The sequence below is a fragment of the Carcharhinus amblyrhynchos genome, chromosome 1, assembly GCF_965287045.1.
Source record: "Carcharhinus amblyrhynchos chromosome 1, sCarAmb.v2.hapA, whole genome shotgun sequence".
NCBI lineage: Eukaryota > Metazoa > Chordata > Chondrichthyes > Carcharhiniformes > Carcharhinidae > Carcharhinus > Carcharhinus amblyrhynchos.
The window spans coordinates 65600391-65614707 of NC_137324.1; positions in this window are offsets into that span (position 1 = coordinate 65600391).

The window sequence follows — 14317 nt, forward strand, 5'->3', positions numbered from 1 at the left end:
TAAAACACTTGTACCCAGGAACATTCAGCTGCCAGTCCTGCCCTTCCCTTAACCACGTCTCCGTTACAGCCACCACATCTAACTGCCTCACAAACATCAAGGCCCTAAGCTCATCCGTTTTCCCTGCCACACTCCTAGCATTGAAACAGACACAGTTCAACCCACCAGTGTCCCTCGGAACCTCCGTCTCCCTGATAATTTTCCTTTCACCCGACTCTCTCCCAGCCACCTCCCCACTCCATATTAGTTTAAACCCTTCATAAACACCCCAGCTAACCTCCCCGCTAAGACATTAGTTCCCCTCCCGTTCAAATTCTCCCCACCCCTCCTGTACAATTGCCCTTCTCTCCTAAACACCTCCCAGTGATCCACAAAAGTAAAGCCCTCTACCCTACACCAATCCCTCAACCATGCATTCAACTGCATGATCGCTTCATTCTTTGCCCTGCTTGTACCGGGCAGCAACCCAGAGAGTGCCACCCTGGAGGTCCTGCTCTTTAGTTTGGACCCTAACTCCCTAAATTGCCTACGGACCTCTACCCTACTCCTCCTTCCTATGTCCCCCTCCCCCACATGTACTATGACCTCAGCCTGTGCCCCCTCCCCTTTCAAAATTCCCTCTACCCTGTCCATTACATCCTTGACCCCTGCTCCAGGGAGGCAGACCACCATCCTGGAGTCACGCCTCTGTCCACAGAACCTCCTATCAATACCTCGGACCCTCCCATCCCCTACCACTATCACCTTGCCAGCCCCCTTCTGTCCCTCTAAGTCAGTCTCCCCTTCCTGCCTATCTTTCTGTGCCCTTGTCGACGAACCTTGGGGAGCCTCTGGGGAGGCCGGGGGACCCTGACTACTCTTCTTCTTCCTCTTTCCCCTCCTAACAGTCGTCCACCCTTCCTGCTCTTCAGCCCTTGGGACCTCTTCCTGCTCGTGGTTCCTAGCCATCAACTCCTCATTTTCCCTGACTAGAAACGCATCCTCCAAACGCCCCTCGAGTTGCCTGACCTCCCAAGGTTTGGGCAAGCCTCAACACCCCATCGTCCCCAACCCCCTCCCGCTACTGCCCGCCTCAATCTTCCCACCCCATCAGAAGCCCTGATCTCCCAATCCTTGCCCCCAGACCAACAGCCCCAATCACCCCCATCCCTGCGCAGTCCTATCCCCACCCCCGACAGTCCATCCCATCCTCCCTCCACTGCAAGCCCAATCCCCCCGCTAGGCTGACTTCACTCCTCATCCAGATGGCCAGCCCCGATTGCTGGCACCCCTCCGTCACCAAGTCCAAAGTGCAGAGTGGTAGTTGGACTCCCCCACCTCCACTATTCTCTCCTCCAGGGGCCCTGCACCTAATGGCTATGCCCCTCTGACTCCACATCCTTGGCACTGCCTGATGCCTGGTGGGCAGTGTCAAGGTGCTTTCTGGACATTGCCACTTTGTCCCATGGGCAGTGCCAGGGGGCCAGGCTGTCACTGCCAAGCTGGCAATGCCCAGGGGCCACCCCCAACCACCTGGGGGACTCTCCATGACTTCCCCCCTTCACTCCAGAGGACTGGGCCATCAGCTCCCTGCTATTGGAAAGCCATTGTAAATCCCGCAAGGGAGAGGCTCCTGGGCCCAGAAACTTCAATCCAGGCCCACTAACAAGATGCTAATCCTCATTTTAATAGTTTATACTGCTCCGTGCCAATTTCTGGCATGGAGATGATGGTGCTGCAAATTGGGCAGTTGGAGATGCTCAGAGGCCGTGGCACCCATTGGGATGTCTGCTGGACAGCTTCCGCTTGAGTCTCCCAGCCCGCTGTGCTGGGAGAATCATTCCCCCACTCCCAATTTAATTGATTGAATATTGGTTGCTATGAGATATGGAAATCCTCCACCGGTCCAGCTTTGAGTCTGATTATGAGTGTTGGTCACAATGGAGTCAGAGGACCATCCTCATTTTGACAAACTCAAAACTTCATAGAACAAAAACAAGAAAATCAACCAAAAGTTTCAACAAAATAATTCAAAATCTCTTGAGGCACATGAAAGAATTTTTTATTTCTTGCAGTAATTTTTCCACTTACACCTTCTCTCCAAAGACAGCTGAAGCTGATGCCAGGGGACACAGCCATTCTCACACAAGCTGATCCTGAGAGAAGCTTCAGACAATTAAATCAATGGAAGGTTGTTCTTTCCAGTCAGAAATAGGTTTGAAAAAAATATTGCTGGTGGAAGGCAGGGGAAGGGCCCTGCTCATCCTCTTTTGGCTTACTGTATTTTTTAAACTTTTTACTGCATCCTTAAAGTTACAAAGCCAATGCTCAGAGTGACTGGGCAGACCCAAATCCATTCCTTATTTGCTCCAAAACCAAATTCAAATCTAATTGAATCCAATGCATGGTTCTCCCATAAGAGAGATAAACAAGATACAAGCTGACAAGATAAGACATTGCCCTCATTTTGGGCTTGATCTGACACTTGAGCTTAGCCAAAATGCCGAGGTTGTTCCATGAATTTATTGTCACTTGATGCAGAAGTGTAAAGTGAATGAGGAGCAAGACATAGATGATGAAGAAAAGCAGTCACTCAATCTCACACTCAAATACTAACACTGCACAAAAAGGAGCTTAGAGGCAGGATCTGCACATGCTGAGTTACCAGGCAGCTGTGGCCAACTCCCTGGAACATATTTCCATTACACAGGACTCCGATGAGGGGTTTTCTGGGATGGCATGCAGCATAAGGCAGATGGGTATGCACAATAAAATACTTGATGCATTGACAGGCCTGCCAGTAAGTCTGTTGTCACTTGTGGATCATGGAGACATCCTGCACCAACTATCACAGGGTTTTGTGAAGAGCTATCCTTCCCAGTGTGGTAATGGTAGGCAACTCCATGAGGACACGTGCAGCAACTGATGGACAGTATCTGAGCTTCCATTACAACACAAGCTGAAATAATTCCAATTTTTAAATGCTGCAGTGGAAACCCAGACAAAGGTCTGATATCTATTTGCTGTCTTGCTAGCTCAGACTGATGCCATCAAGGTTATGGGTGTGAAAAGGGGTTTTCAAGCTCTTGTGGTAAGCCAGCAATCTGCCCTCCAACAGATTACTAGGATTGTTGTGGCACAGCCCCAGGAATGACTCAGTGAGTCCATGGTGCATGAACTTGCTGTCCTCTCTCCAGATTCCAACATTTGTCCTCCCGTCACTGCCAATCCATCATCACTGCTGCCAAATTAGCAGGCATTCATCTGCATGATATACAAAATGTGGTTGCACATCAACTGCACGCTCAGGGAGTGGGCATCTTTGAAGTTGCAGTGCCCACAAAGCTACATGTATGTGCAGTCAGTGGCGTCAGGCACCAGGGGGAAACCCACTATCCTAGCAAAGCCATGTATATTTCACGCGTTTCTCTGAAGTCAGAGAGTGCGCGATGTACTCCTCTCTCCTGACTTAAAGAGTACAGCAGCTGACAAGTGTTACACACGGTGTCTACTCCAAGACTAGAAGAACCCCAACACAAAGACAGAGCCACCTTGACAACCACTGGCAGTGCTGTCTTTGCCTTTAGATTGCAGGTCTGCCTGCAAGAGGTAGCAGAGTGCTAGTCCTTTGTGGCCATCTGTAGGCCCCAGAAAACACTAACAGCTGAGGTGTAAAGAAAGGAAGTCCATCAACAACTTGAACATTATCCTCTCTTCACAGCAGACAAAGGACGAGACCGGGACAAGGAAATGTCCAAAGGGTTAATGAGGTGGAAGTAGACCATCATTCTGTGGTGTGAAGAATTCTCTTCATTTCTTTCATGGTGCATGTACTGTCATGAATTTGCTATAAGTTATCACTGGCAGTGTGTACGTTCAGACCCCTTACTGTTGTGTTCATTGTATCGTGTTTAACAACAACTTATTTTACTTTAAACACAACCGCAGTAAACCACAATAAGAATTTTGCTTTGTAAGGGCCAGCTCTGGTAAGTGTCATTGCATCACTATTTCTAGCTAACGTAACCCAAACTTCACCAATGTGATTGAACTGGTATGCGTTGCAGATGCTAACTTTGAATTGAAAATGTAAATCTGTCTGTAATAATATTAAAATCATTGGCTGGAATTTTCCTGCCTGCCACGGGAATCAGGGAGAAGTGAGGGATAGACAACGGGAAGCTCCGTTGACCTCGGGCAGGGTTTTACGATTTCAGGATGAGTAGCATTTTACAGCCTCACTCAGGCGAGACCAGAAATTCCCACCCCAGGTCAACAGAAATGTCAGTTGTTTGTTTATTTATTTATGTCACAAGTAGGCTTACAGTAACACCACAATGAAGTTACTGTGAAAATCCCCTAGTTGCCACCCTCGGGCGCCTGTTCGGGTAAACTGAGGGAGAATATAGCATGGCCAATATAGCTAACCAGCACTTCATCTGGAGAAAAGCTGTTTTGCTGCAATCATAAGAACCTTAGTGAGACTTCACATGGAGTATTGTGTGCAGTTTTGATCTCCTTGCCAAAGGAAGGATATATTATAAAGGGAGTGCAAAACGGTTCACCAGACTAATTTCTGGAATGGTGGGATTTATCCCATGAGGAAAGATTGAGGGGACTGAGTCAGTATTCTCTCGAGTTTGAGAGGTAATCTCTTCAATCAGATAAAATTCATACAGGATTTTTCCCTAAACTGGGTGGTTTGGAACCATCAGACACAGTTTCAGAATAAGAACATAAGAACATAAGAAATAGGAGCAGGAGTAGGCCATCTAGCCCTTCAAGTCTGCTCCGCCATTCAATAAGATCATGGCTGATCTGAAGTGGATCAGCTCCGCTTTCCCGCTTTCTCCCCATAACCCTTAATTCCCTTGTCCATCAGAAATCTATCTACCCGTGACTTAAATGTATTCAACAAGGTAGCCTCCACCACTTCAACGGGCAGAGAATTCCAGGGATTCATCACCCTTTGAGTGAAGAAGTTCCTCCTCAACTCCGTTCTAAACTGCACCCCCCCCCCCTTATTTTGACGCTGTGCTCTCTAGTCCTGCTATCCTTTCTAAGCGGGAAGAATCTCTCTACTCCTACCCTATCTAGCCCCTTCATTATCTTATATGTCTCTATAAGATCCCCCTATAAGGGACAAGCCATTTAGAATAGCCATGAGGAAAAATTTCATCACTCAAAGCGTGGTAAATGTTTTGAATTTCCTACCTCAGAGGGCTGTGAGTCTCAGTTACTGAGTATGTTCACGACTGAGTTTGATCGATTTCTGAATAGTAAAGATACCAAGGGATATAGGAATGGTGCAGGATACTGGCATTGAGTTCAAAGATCAGCCATGATCCGGGGAATGTTCAAGGGGCAATGAGACCAGTGTCTGAGCAAAATGGGTAAATGAAGAGATGACAAAGGCTTTAAAATAATAAGATAAATGGAGGGATCTACAAGAATCACAAGCAATGATACATGGTTGACAAAATAGCCGGAGGAATCAGGGAGAATAAAGTAGGGACGGACATCTTAGGAAGGGAGGAAAGAGATTTACTGAACAGGGGTCTATAAAGTAGATTGAACACAAAGTCAGAGGAAATCCAATAAAAATTGGTTAAAATGCCTGTACAGCAATGTGCAGGCTGTCCATATTAAAACAAGAAAACTGATGACAATCATTTGCTGGGCAAAGCCAGACAAAGCAGGGATTACTGAGAAAATGGGTGAGATTTACGGCCTCGCACAGGCAAAACCTGAAATTCCCACCCAAGATTACAGAGATTTCTGTTGTCAGACCCATGCCCACTCCGATTCCGTGGCAGGTGAAATGGAAGAGTTCCGGCCATGGTTATAGAAAGGTCAGGGCTGGGAATTAAACATTACAAGTTTTGAGGCTCCCAGCATCTCAGATACCAGCTTTCAGTCAATTTGATTCACTCCACATGATATCAACAAACTGCAAAGGCTTTATACCCTGACAACATTCCAACAATAGTACTGAAGACTTGTGCACCAGAATTATCCACTCCCCTAGCCAAACTGTTCCAGTACAGCTACAACACTGGCATCTACCAGCAATGTAGGAAATTTGACTGACATGGTGTTACAATGGTTAGCATTGTTGCCTCACAGCTCCAGGGACCCGGGTTTGATTCCCAGCTTGGGTCGCTGTCTGTGCAGAGTCAGCACATTCTCTCCATGTTGCATACGTTTCCTCTGGGTACTCCGGTTTGCTCCACAGTCTGAAAGACATGTTGGTTAGGTGTATTGGCCACACTAAATTCTCCCACAGTGTACCCAAATGGGTGCCGGAGTGTGGCGAGTAGGGGATTTTCAGAGCAACTTAATTTCAGTGTTAATGTAAACCTACTTGTGACAATAAAGAAGTAAATAAATTGCCCAGGTGTGTCCTGTACACAAAAACCAAGATAAATCAAGCCAGCTGATTACTGCTACATCATGTTTATTCATGATCATGTAAAAGTGATGGAAGGAGTAACTGACAGTGCTATCAAGCAGCAATAACTTGCTCATTGACACTCATGGGATGAATCCTCTCATCCCATTGCAACAGGTTTGGGGGCGGGCAGGTGTAGAGAATCCATTGGGAGACAAAAAATCAGAAAGAGTTTGTAATTCTCCCATTGGCAGTTTAATAGCGGTTCTCCCATTGCTTGATTGAGTGAATGCCACTTACAATAATTTATATATCAGGAATACTCATTAAAGCAGTTGCTCGCTAGAATCTCATCAGGCCTTGCAATCTTAGATCATGCCAGTGGAAAATCGCGTTGGCATCAAACATGTTTCAAAAAGAATGGCATGCACAAGGTGGATCTCAGTTCACTACCTACCATAGTGCTGCACCTCTCCTTTTGTGCTGAACACCACACTGCTGGGGCAGACTGGTTCCTGCCCTCCAGTCCCATGCAAGCTGGTTAGTTCCGCTGGCTGGATAGTTGGTTAGTGATGCAGAATGACGCCAATAGCGTGGATTCAATTCTCCAATCAGCTGAGGTTATTCATGAAGGCTCGTCTTCTCAACCTTGCCTCTCTAGTTATCCACAGGTTAAATCACTACCAATCAACTCTTCCCCTTAAAGGGGAGAGCAGCCAATGGTCATCTGGGATGATGGTGTCTTTACCTTTAAATGATTCCACGCTGAGTGTTTGATGGGAATCAGATCAAATCAAATCAAATGAAAATCAAATGATTGTAAAGGGAGCTGAGAGAGAACAAAGAACAACACAGCACGGGAAACAGGCCCTTCAGCCCAACAAGCCCATGCCGCCATCTTAACAATGTGTTTTTCCTCCTCCACCCTTGACCCATGTCTATGCTTATGATACCCCCTTTGGAAACCAGATTAAGGGGAGAAAAATTTAGGGACAATTTGTTACACCAATCAGCCTAAGAGCACACCGTTGGGGTGTGGGAGGAAATCGGAGCACCCGGAGGAAACCCACGCAACCACAGGGAGAATGCGCAAACTCCCACAGACACAGGCCCAAATCCATGTATCTGCACAGCTAGCAGTGATAGTCACTGAGCTGTTGTGGTGCCCATCTGCTGGTCCAGTTTTAAGCACACACAAACAACGCGAAGTACTAGGCCACTCTCGAAACAATCAAGAGCAGCCCACACATGACCCACCGTGTGCATGCCCCTCGTTAGACAACAAGGTGGACCTACGCTCCTGCAGAGTAAAAGAGAAAAAACATCAACACATGTTACATTAGATTTCCAGGAACATCCCGAGGCTCTGATCCTTACTTAAAACAATCTCCTATAACCCTCCATCCCTGTTTCGCTCATGTGTCTATCTAAGTAAACCTTAAACAAGTCCAGCGTGCCTGCCCCCACTACCTTACTTGGCAGTGCATTCCATACCCTCATGACCCTCTGTGTGAAAAACCTCCCTCTAGCATCCAAAGGAAAAAGCCTGCCACTGTTTACTCTATCTATACCCTTCATTATTTTATACACCTCTATCAGATCCCCCCTTAATCTCCGTCTTTCTAAGGAAAAGAGCCCCAGTTTACCCAATCTTTCCTCATAGTCCAGTCCTTCCATACCAGGCAGCATCCTGGCAAACCTCCTCTGCACTCTCTCCAGGGTCTCCACGTCCTTCCGGTAGTAAGGTGACCAGAACTGGACGCAGTACTCCAAATGCAGTCTAACCAAAATTCTGTACAACTGTAGCATTAGACGCCAGCTCTAATACTCTATATCCCTTCCTATAAAGGCTACCATACCATAAGCTTTCTTCACAACCTTCTCCACCTGTGTTGTCACCTTCAGAGACTTGTGCACTTGCACTCCCAGGTCCCTCTGCGTTTCTATACTCTTAATAGGTCTACCCTTTATCATGTAACTCCCCTCTACATTATTCCTTCCAAAATGCATCACCTCGCATTTATCAGGATTAAATTCCATCTGCCATTTATCTGCCCAATATACCAGCCTATCTATATCCTGCTGTGTCACCTGACACTCCTCCCCACTGTCCGCCAATCCTGCCATCTTTGTGTCATCTGCAAACTTGCTGATCACACCACATACGCCCTCTTCCAAGTCATTTATATATATTACAAATAGAAGAGGTCCCAGCACTGAGCCCTGCGGCACACCACTGGTGACAGACCTCCAGCTAGAAAAGGACCCTTCCACTACTACTCTCTGTCTCCTGTTGCCTAGCCAGTTTTCAATCCATCTAGATACCTGTCCCTGTATCCCGTGAGCCTTAACCTTTTCTACCAACCTACCGTGAGGGACTTTGTCAAATGCCTTACTGAAATCCACATAGACGACATCAACGACTCGTCCTTCGTCAACCGTTTTTGTCACCTCAAAAAGTTCTACCAGATTTGTAAGGCAAGACCTCCCCTTAACAAAGCCATGCTGCATATCCCTAACCGGATCGCAACACTCCAAATGCGTATACATCCTATCCCAAAGAATTTTTTCCAACAACTTTCCTACCACTGACGTCTATAATTACCAGGGTTATCCCTACTGCCCTTTTTAAACAGCGGTACCACATTAGCTATCCTCCAGTCCTCTGGGACCTCACCTGTGTCCAAAGAAGAGACAAAGATTTGCGTCAGAGGCCCAGCAATTTCATCTCTCACCTCCCTAAGCAGCTTGGGATAAATGCCATCAGGCCCCGGAGCTTTATCAGTTTTTATGCTGCCTAAAAACACTAACACTTCCTCCCTCGTAATGGATATTTCCTTCAACTGGTCTACAGCTCCCTCCAAGACATTACAAGATACCAAGCTCCTCTCCTTCGTGAATACCGACGCAAAGTATTCATTCAGGATCTCCCCCGTTCCCTCAGACTCTATGCACAGTTCCCCTCCTTTGTCCCTAAGAGGACCGATTTTCCCTCTAACCACCCTTTTGTTCCTAATATAAGAGTAAAATGCCTTTGGATTTTCCTTAATCCTATCCGCCAAAGCCATTTCATGCCTCCTTTTCACCTTCTAACTCCCCTTTTGAGCTCCCCCTACTCTCTCTATATTCCTCCAGTGCTGTCTCTGTTCCCAGTTGCTTAGACCTAACATATGCCTCTCTCTTCTTCTTGACCAAGTCCTCAATATCCCCTGTAATCCACGGCTCTCTAATCCTGCCTTTCCCATCCTTCCTCTTCACCGGCACATGTCTTTCCTGCAACCCTTTCAGTTTTCCCTTGAAAGCCTCCCACTTGCTGACCGTGGACTTACCCGCTAACAACCTCTCCCAATCAGTATCCATCAGCTCCTGCCTAATCCGGCTATAGCTCGCCTTCCCCCAGTTCAGCACCCTCCCCTTCGGACAGCACTCATCTTTTTCTATTTTTATCCTAAAGTAGACAGACCTGTGGTCGCTGTTAGCCACATGTTCGCCTACTGCAACCTCAAACACCTGACCCGGCTCATTACCCAAAACTAAATCCAGTATAGTCCCCTCCCTAGTCGGGCTAGTTACGTACTGTTCCAAGGACCCTTCCAGCACACATTTTACAAATTCCTCCCCATTCGAACCCCCAGCTCTAGGCACCTTCCAATCCATTCCAGGAAGATTAAAATCTCCCACTACAACAACCTTATTCTTTCTGCAACTATCTAAAATGCCTTTACGTATGCCTTCTTCCACTGCCCATGGGCTGTTGGGTGGCCTATAGTACACCCCTAGCATAGTAATCGCTTCCTTCCTATTCCTCAACTCCACCCACAGCGACTTAGCCTGATGGAGCGGAGAAGCTCATTCATCTGCTTCCTGCACTGCATGGCACTTATGGCATGTTTGCCAGTCACACTGACCTCCTGGACAAAGGCCTCAAGGCCGGAGTGAAGAGGTGAGGTTGGTGTGCTTCCTGTAACCCTCCTTTGGGCAGAGGACATGCCCCTACACCCAGATACCTCAAATCTAGGCCTCAAGGACCTAGTGATTGAATCGGGTTGCAGACTTCTTCATCAGCTGCTAGCATTTTGCCTCAGTGTTCTGGGCATCCTGCACTCCTGCATGATCTCACAAGAACATTTGGGGCTAGATATGAGGGTGCTGGATTGGTATTTACATTTGGCTATCAGACCCTTGAAAAGTGACCATTTGAATCAACTACTGACCTGTTAGGTGATTGAGAGAGATGTGCATTCATGAATAATTAATGAGATTCCAGGTGCGGAATTAGATGTTAGCTCACAACATTCCAGCCAGCGGGAACACCACTGCCATTGGACGTAGAAAAATAAAATGGAGAACTCTACCCTCAGTTTAGGTTCTGCCAGGGCCACACAGTACCTGATCTCATTACAGCTTTGGTTCATGCATTGACAAAAGAGCTGAACTCCAGAGGTGCATATAACTGCTGTTGGTATCAAGGCAACATTTAACTGAATGTGGCAGCAAGCAATCCAAGCCAAACTGAAATCAATGGGAATCCAGGGGGAGTAATTTCCAGTGGTTGGTGTTATATCCAGCACAACGGAAGAGATTTGTCATTTTTGGGGGCCAATCATCTCAGTTCCTGGCCATCATTGTAGGAGTTTTTCAGGGAAATATCCTGGGCCTGACCATCTTCAGCTGCTTCATCAATGATCTTCAAAGAACAAAGATCAAAGAAAAGTACAGCACAGGAATAGGCCCTTCGGCCCTCCAAGCTTGTGGTTGCCTAAGCTAAAACCATATGCTTTACGGAGTCCGTATTGTTCCATTCCTGTCCTATTCATGTATTTGTCTAATTGCCTCTTAAATGCCACTATCGTATCTGCTCCCACCACCTCCCCAGGCAGCACTTTCCAGACTTTCACCACCCTCTTATATCAGCTCTAAACTTTTCCTCATGCACCTTAAATCTATGTCCCCTCGTACTTCTTTTTTTTAACAGTAGGAAAGGGCATCTGACTATCCACTCTGCCCATGCCACTCACGATCTTGTAAACCTCTATCAGGTCATCCCTCAACCTCTGTCTTTCCAGGGAGAAGAAATTGAGTTTATCCAACCTCTCCTCATAGCTCAGACCAGGCAACATCCTGGTAAACCTCTTCTGCATCCACATCCTTCTGGTAGTGTGGTGACCAGAATTGAACACAATATTCTAAACGAGGCCTAACCAAGGCTCTGTTCTTCCATCATATGGTCAGAATTGGGGATATTCGCTGATGGCTACACAATGTTCAGCATCATTTGCAACTTCTCAGATACTGAAGCAGTTCACACCCATGAGAAAAGGACCTGGGTGATAAGTGGCAAGTAACATTCATACCACATTCATAATCTTCTGCATTAAGCAGGAAAAGCTCAACTGCCACTTCACTTTCCCCCTTCTTAGCTTGAAGCTCTTGTCAAAGGTTTGGAGAAATTAAAATCTAAGGTAATTGTACTTCTGCAAGAGAGTGAAATCCAAAGAAACATTTTAATCACATGGAATATTCAGCATCCATTGAAATCCTTATTAACTGATGGAAGATGGACTGATCATTAGAAGGAAGTACACAGCAGCTGAAGCACTGAACTTCAGCCTCAGGAATCAGATTTATAGTCTCCAATGTATAAAGACTGCTTCCAGCTAAGTTAGTTTAGGCCATTATGACTAAACATAAACCTTTTCTGTGAGTTAATGCTGAAGGGCTGTCCTCAGTCTGTTCTTACATTGAGTATCGAATTAACAGCCCCACACATGCACTGAGTATTGATTTGCACCTGAAATCAGCAGTAAATTCACAGCATGTTCTTCAGCTGAAATGTACAAATTTTCTGCTGCACAACATTAAACTAAATCAAGGAACAGTCTAATGCAGGATCTGCTTCTGAAATTGGAGTACATCACTCAAATCAACACAAGTGCAATTAAAACAAAATTCACAATATAATTTAAAAATCTAGTTAGAAATAATTTCAATCATGAGATGAAATAAACAATAATAGAAAATGCAATGGTAGCATGTTTAACATCACATATTTGAAATAGATTGCAATGTATTGCTAAAGACAAGCTGTTGGAGTCACATGTATATACATATATCCAGCACAAGTGAATTTCTTAAGAACATAAGAACATAAGAAATAGGAGCAGGAGTAGGCCATCTGGCCCTTCGAGCCTGCCCCGCCATTCAATAAGATCATGGCTGATCTGTCGTGGCTCAGTTCCACTTTCCCGCCCTCTCCCCATAACCCTTAATCCCCTCTCTTATCAAAAACCCATCAACCCGCTTCTTAAAAATATTTAGCGAGGCAGCCTCCACCACTTCAACGGGCAGAGAATTCCAGAGATTCACCACCCTTTGAGTGAAGAAGTTCCTCCTCAACTCCGTTCTAAACCGCCCCCCCTTTATCTTGAGGCTGTGCCCCCTAGTCCTACTGTCTTTTTTGAGCGGGAAGAGTCTCTCCACCTCTATCCTATCCATCCCATTCATCATCTTATACGTCTCAATGAGATCTCCCCTCATTCTTCTAAACTCTAACGAGTACAAGCCTAGTTTATTCAGCCTCTCCTCATAGCTCAACCCCCTCAACTCCGGTATCAGCCTAGTAAACCTCCTCTGCACTCCCTCCAAGGCCAAAATATCCTTGCGCAGGTGCGGCGCCCAAAACTGCACACAGTACTCCAGCTGCGGCCTCACCAATGCCCTATACAGCTGCAGCAAGACCTCCCTACTTTTATATTCAATCCCCCTCGCTATGAAGGCCAGCATCCCATTCGCCTTCCTGACCACCTGCTGCACCTGCAGGCTGGGTTTTTGCGACTCATGCACAAGGACCCCGAGGTCCCTCTGCACCGTCGCCTGCTGCAGTTTTTCGCCACGTAAGTAATAGTCCTTCCTACCATTCTTCCTACCAAAGTGGCCTTCATTGCAAAGGGCTTGAGTAGATGAGCAAGGATGGCTTACTGCAGCTGTGCAGGATCTTGGTAAGACCACACCTAGAGTACAGTTTTGGTCTCCTTACCTAAGAAACGATATTCTTGCCATCGAGGGAGTGTAGTAAATGTCCACCAAATTGACTCCCGGGTGGCAGGTTGTCAGGTTATTGTATGTGAAAAGATTGAGTTGATTGTGCTTGTATTCACTGGAATTTGGAAGAATGAAAGGGAATTTAATTAATTATAAAATTCTGACAGGACTGGGCAGACTGGATGCAGGGGTGTTGTTTCCTCTGGCTGAAAGGTCTAGAACGAGGGGTCATAGTCTCAGGATATGGGGTAAGCCATTTAGGATTGAAACGAGGAGAAACATCTCTCAGAGGACGGTGAACCCATGCAACTGATCACCACAACAGGCTGCGGAAGCAATCAATGAATATAATTAAATAGGAAATAGATAGGTTTCTAGACTTTAAAGATTTCAAGGGGTATGGGGAGAATGTGGGAGTATGGTGTTTAGATAGAGGATCAGCTATGATCATATTGAATGGTGGAGCAGGCTTGAAGGGGTGAATGGCCTACTCCTGTTCCTATTTTCTAGGTTTCTATGTTGCTGCGGCTGTATAGGGCATTGGTGAGGCCGCAGCTGGAGTACTGTGTGCAGTTTTGGGCGCCGTACTTACGCAAGGATATTTTGGCCTTGGAGGGAGTGCAGAGGAGTTGAGGGGGTTGAGCTATGAGAAGAGGCTGAATAAATTAGGCTTGTACTCGTTAGAGTTTAGAAGAATGAGGGGAGATCTCATTGAGACGTATAAGATGATGAATGGGATGGATAGGATAGAGGTGGAGAGACTCTTTCCGCTCAGAAAGGATAGTAGGACTAGGGGGCACAGCCTCAAGATAAAGGGGGGGTGGTTTAGAACGGAGTTGAGGAGGAACTTCTTCACTCAAAGGGTGGTGAATCTCTGGAATTCTCTGCCCGTTGAAGTGGTGGAGG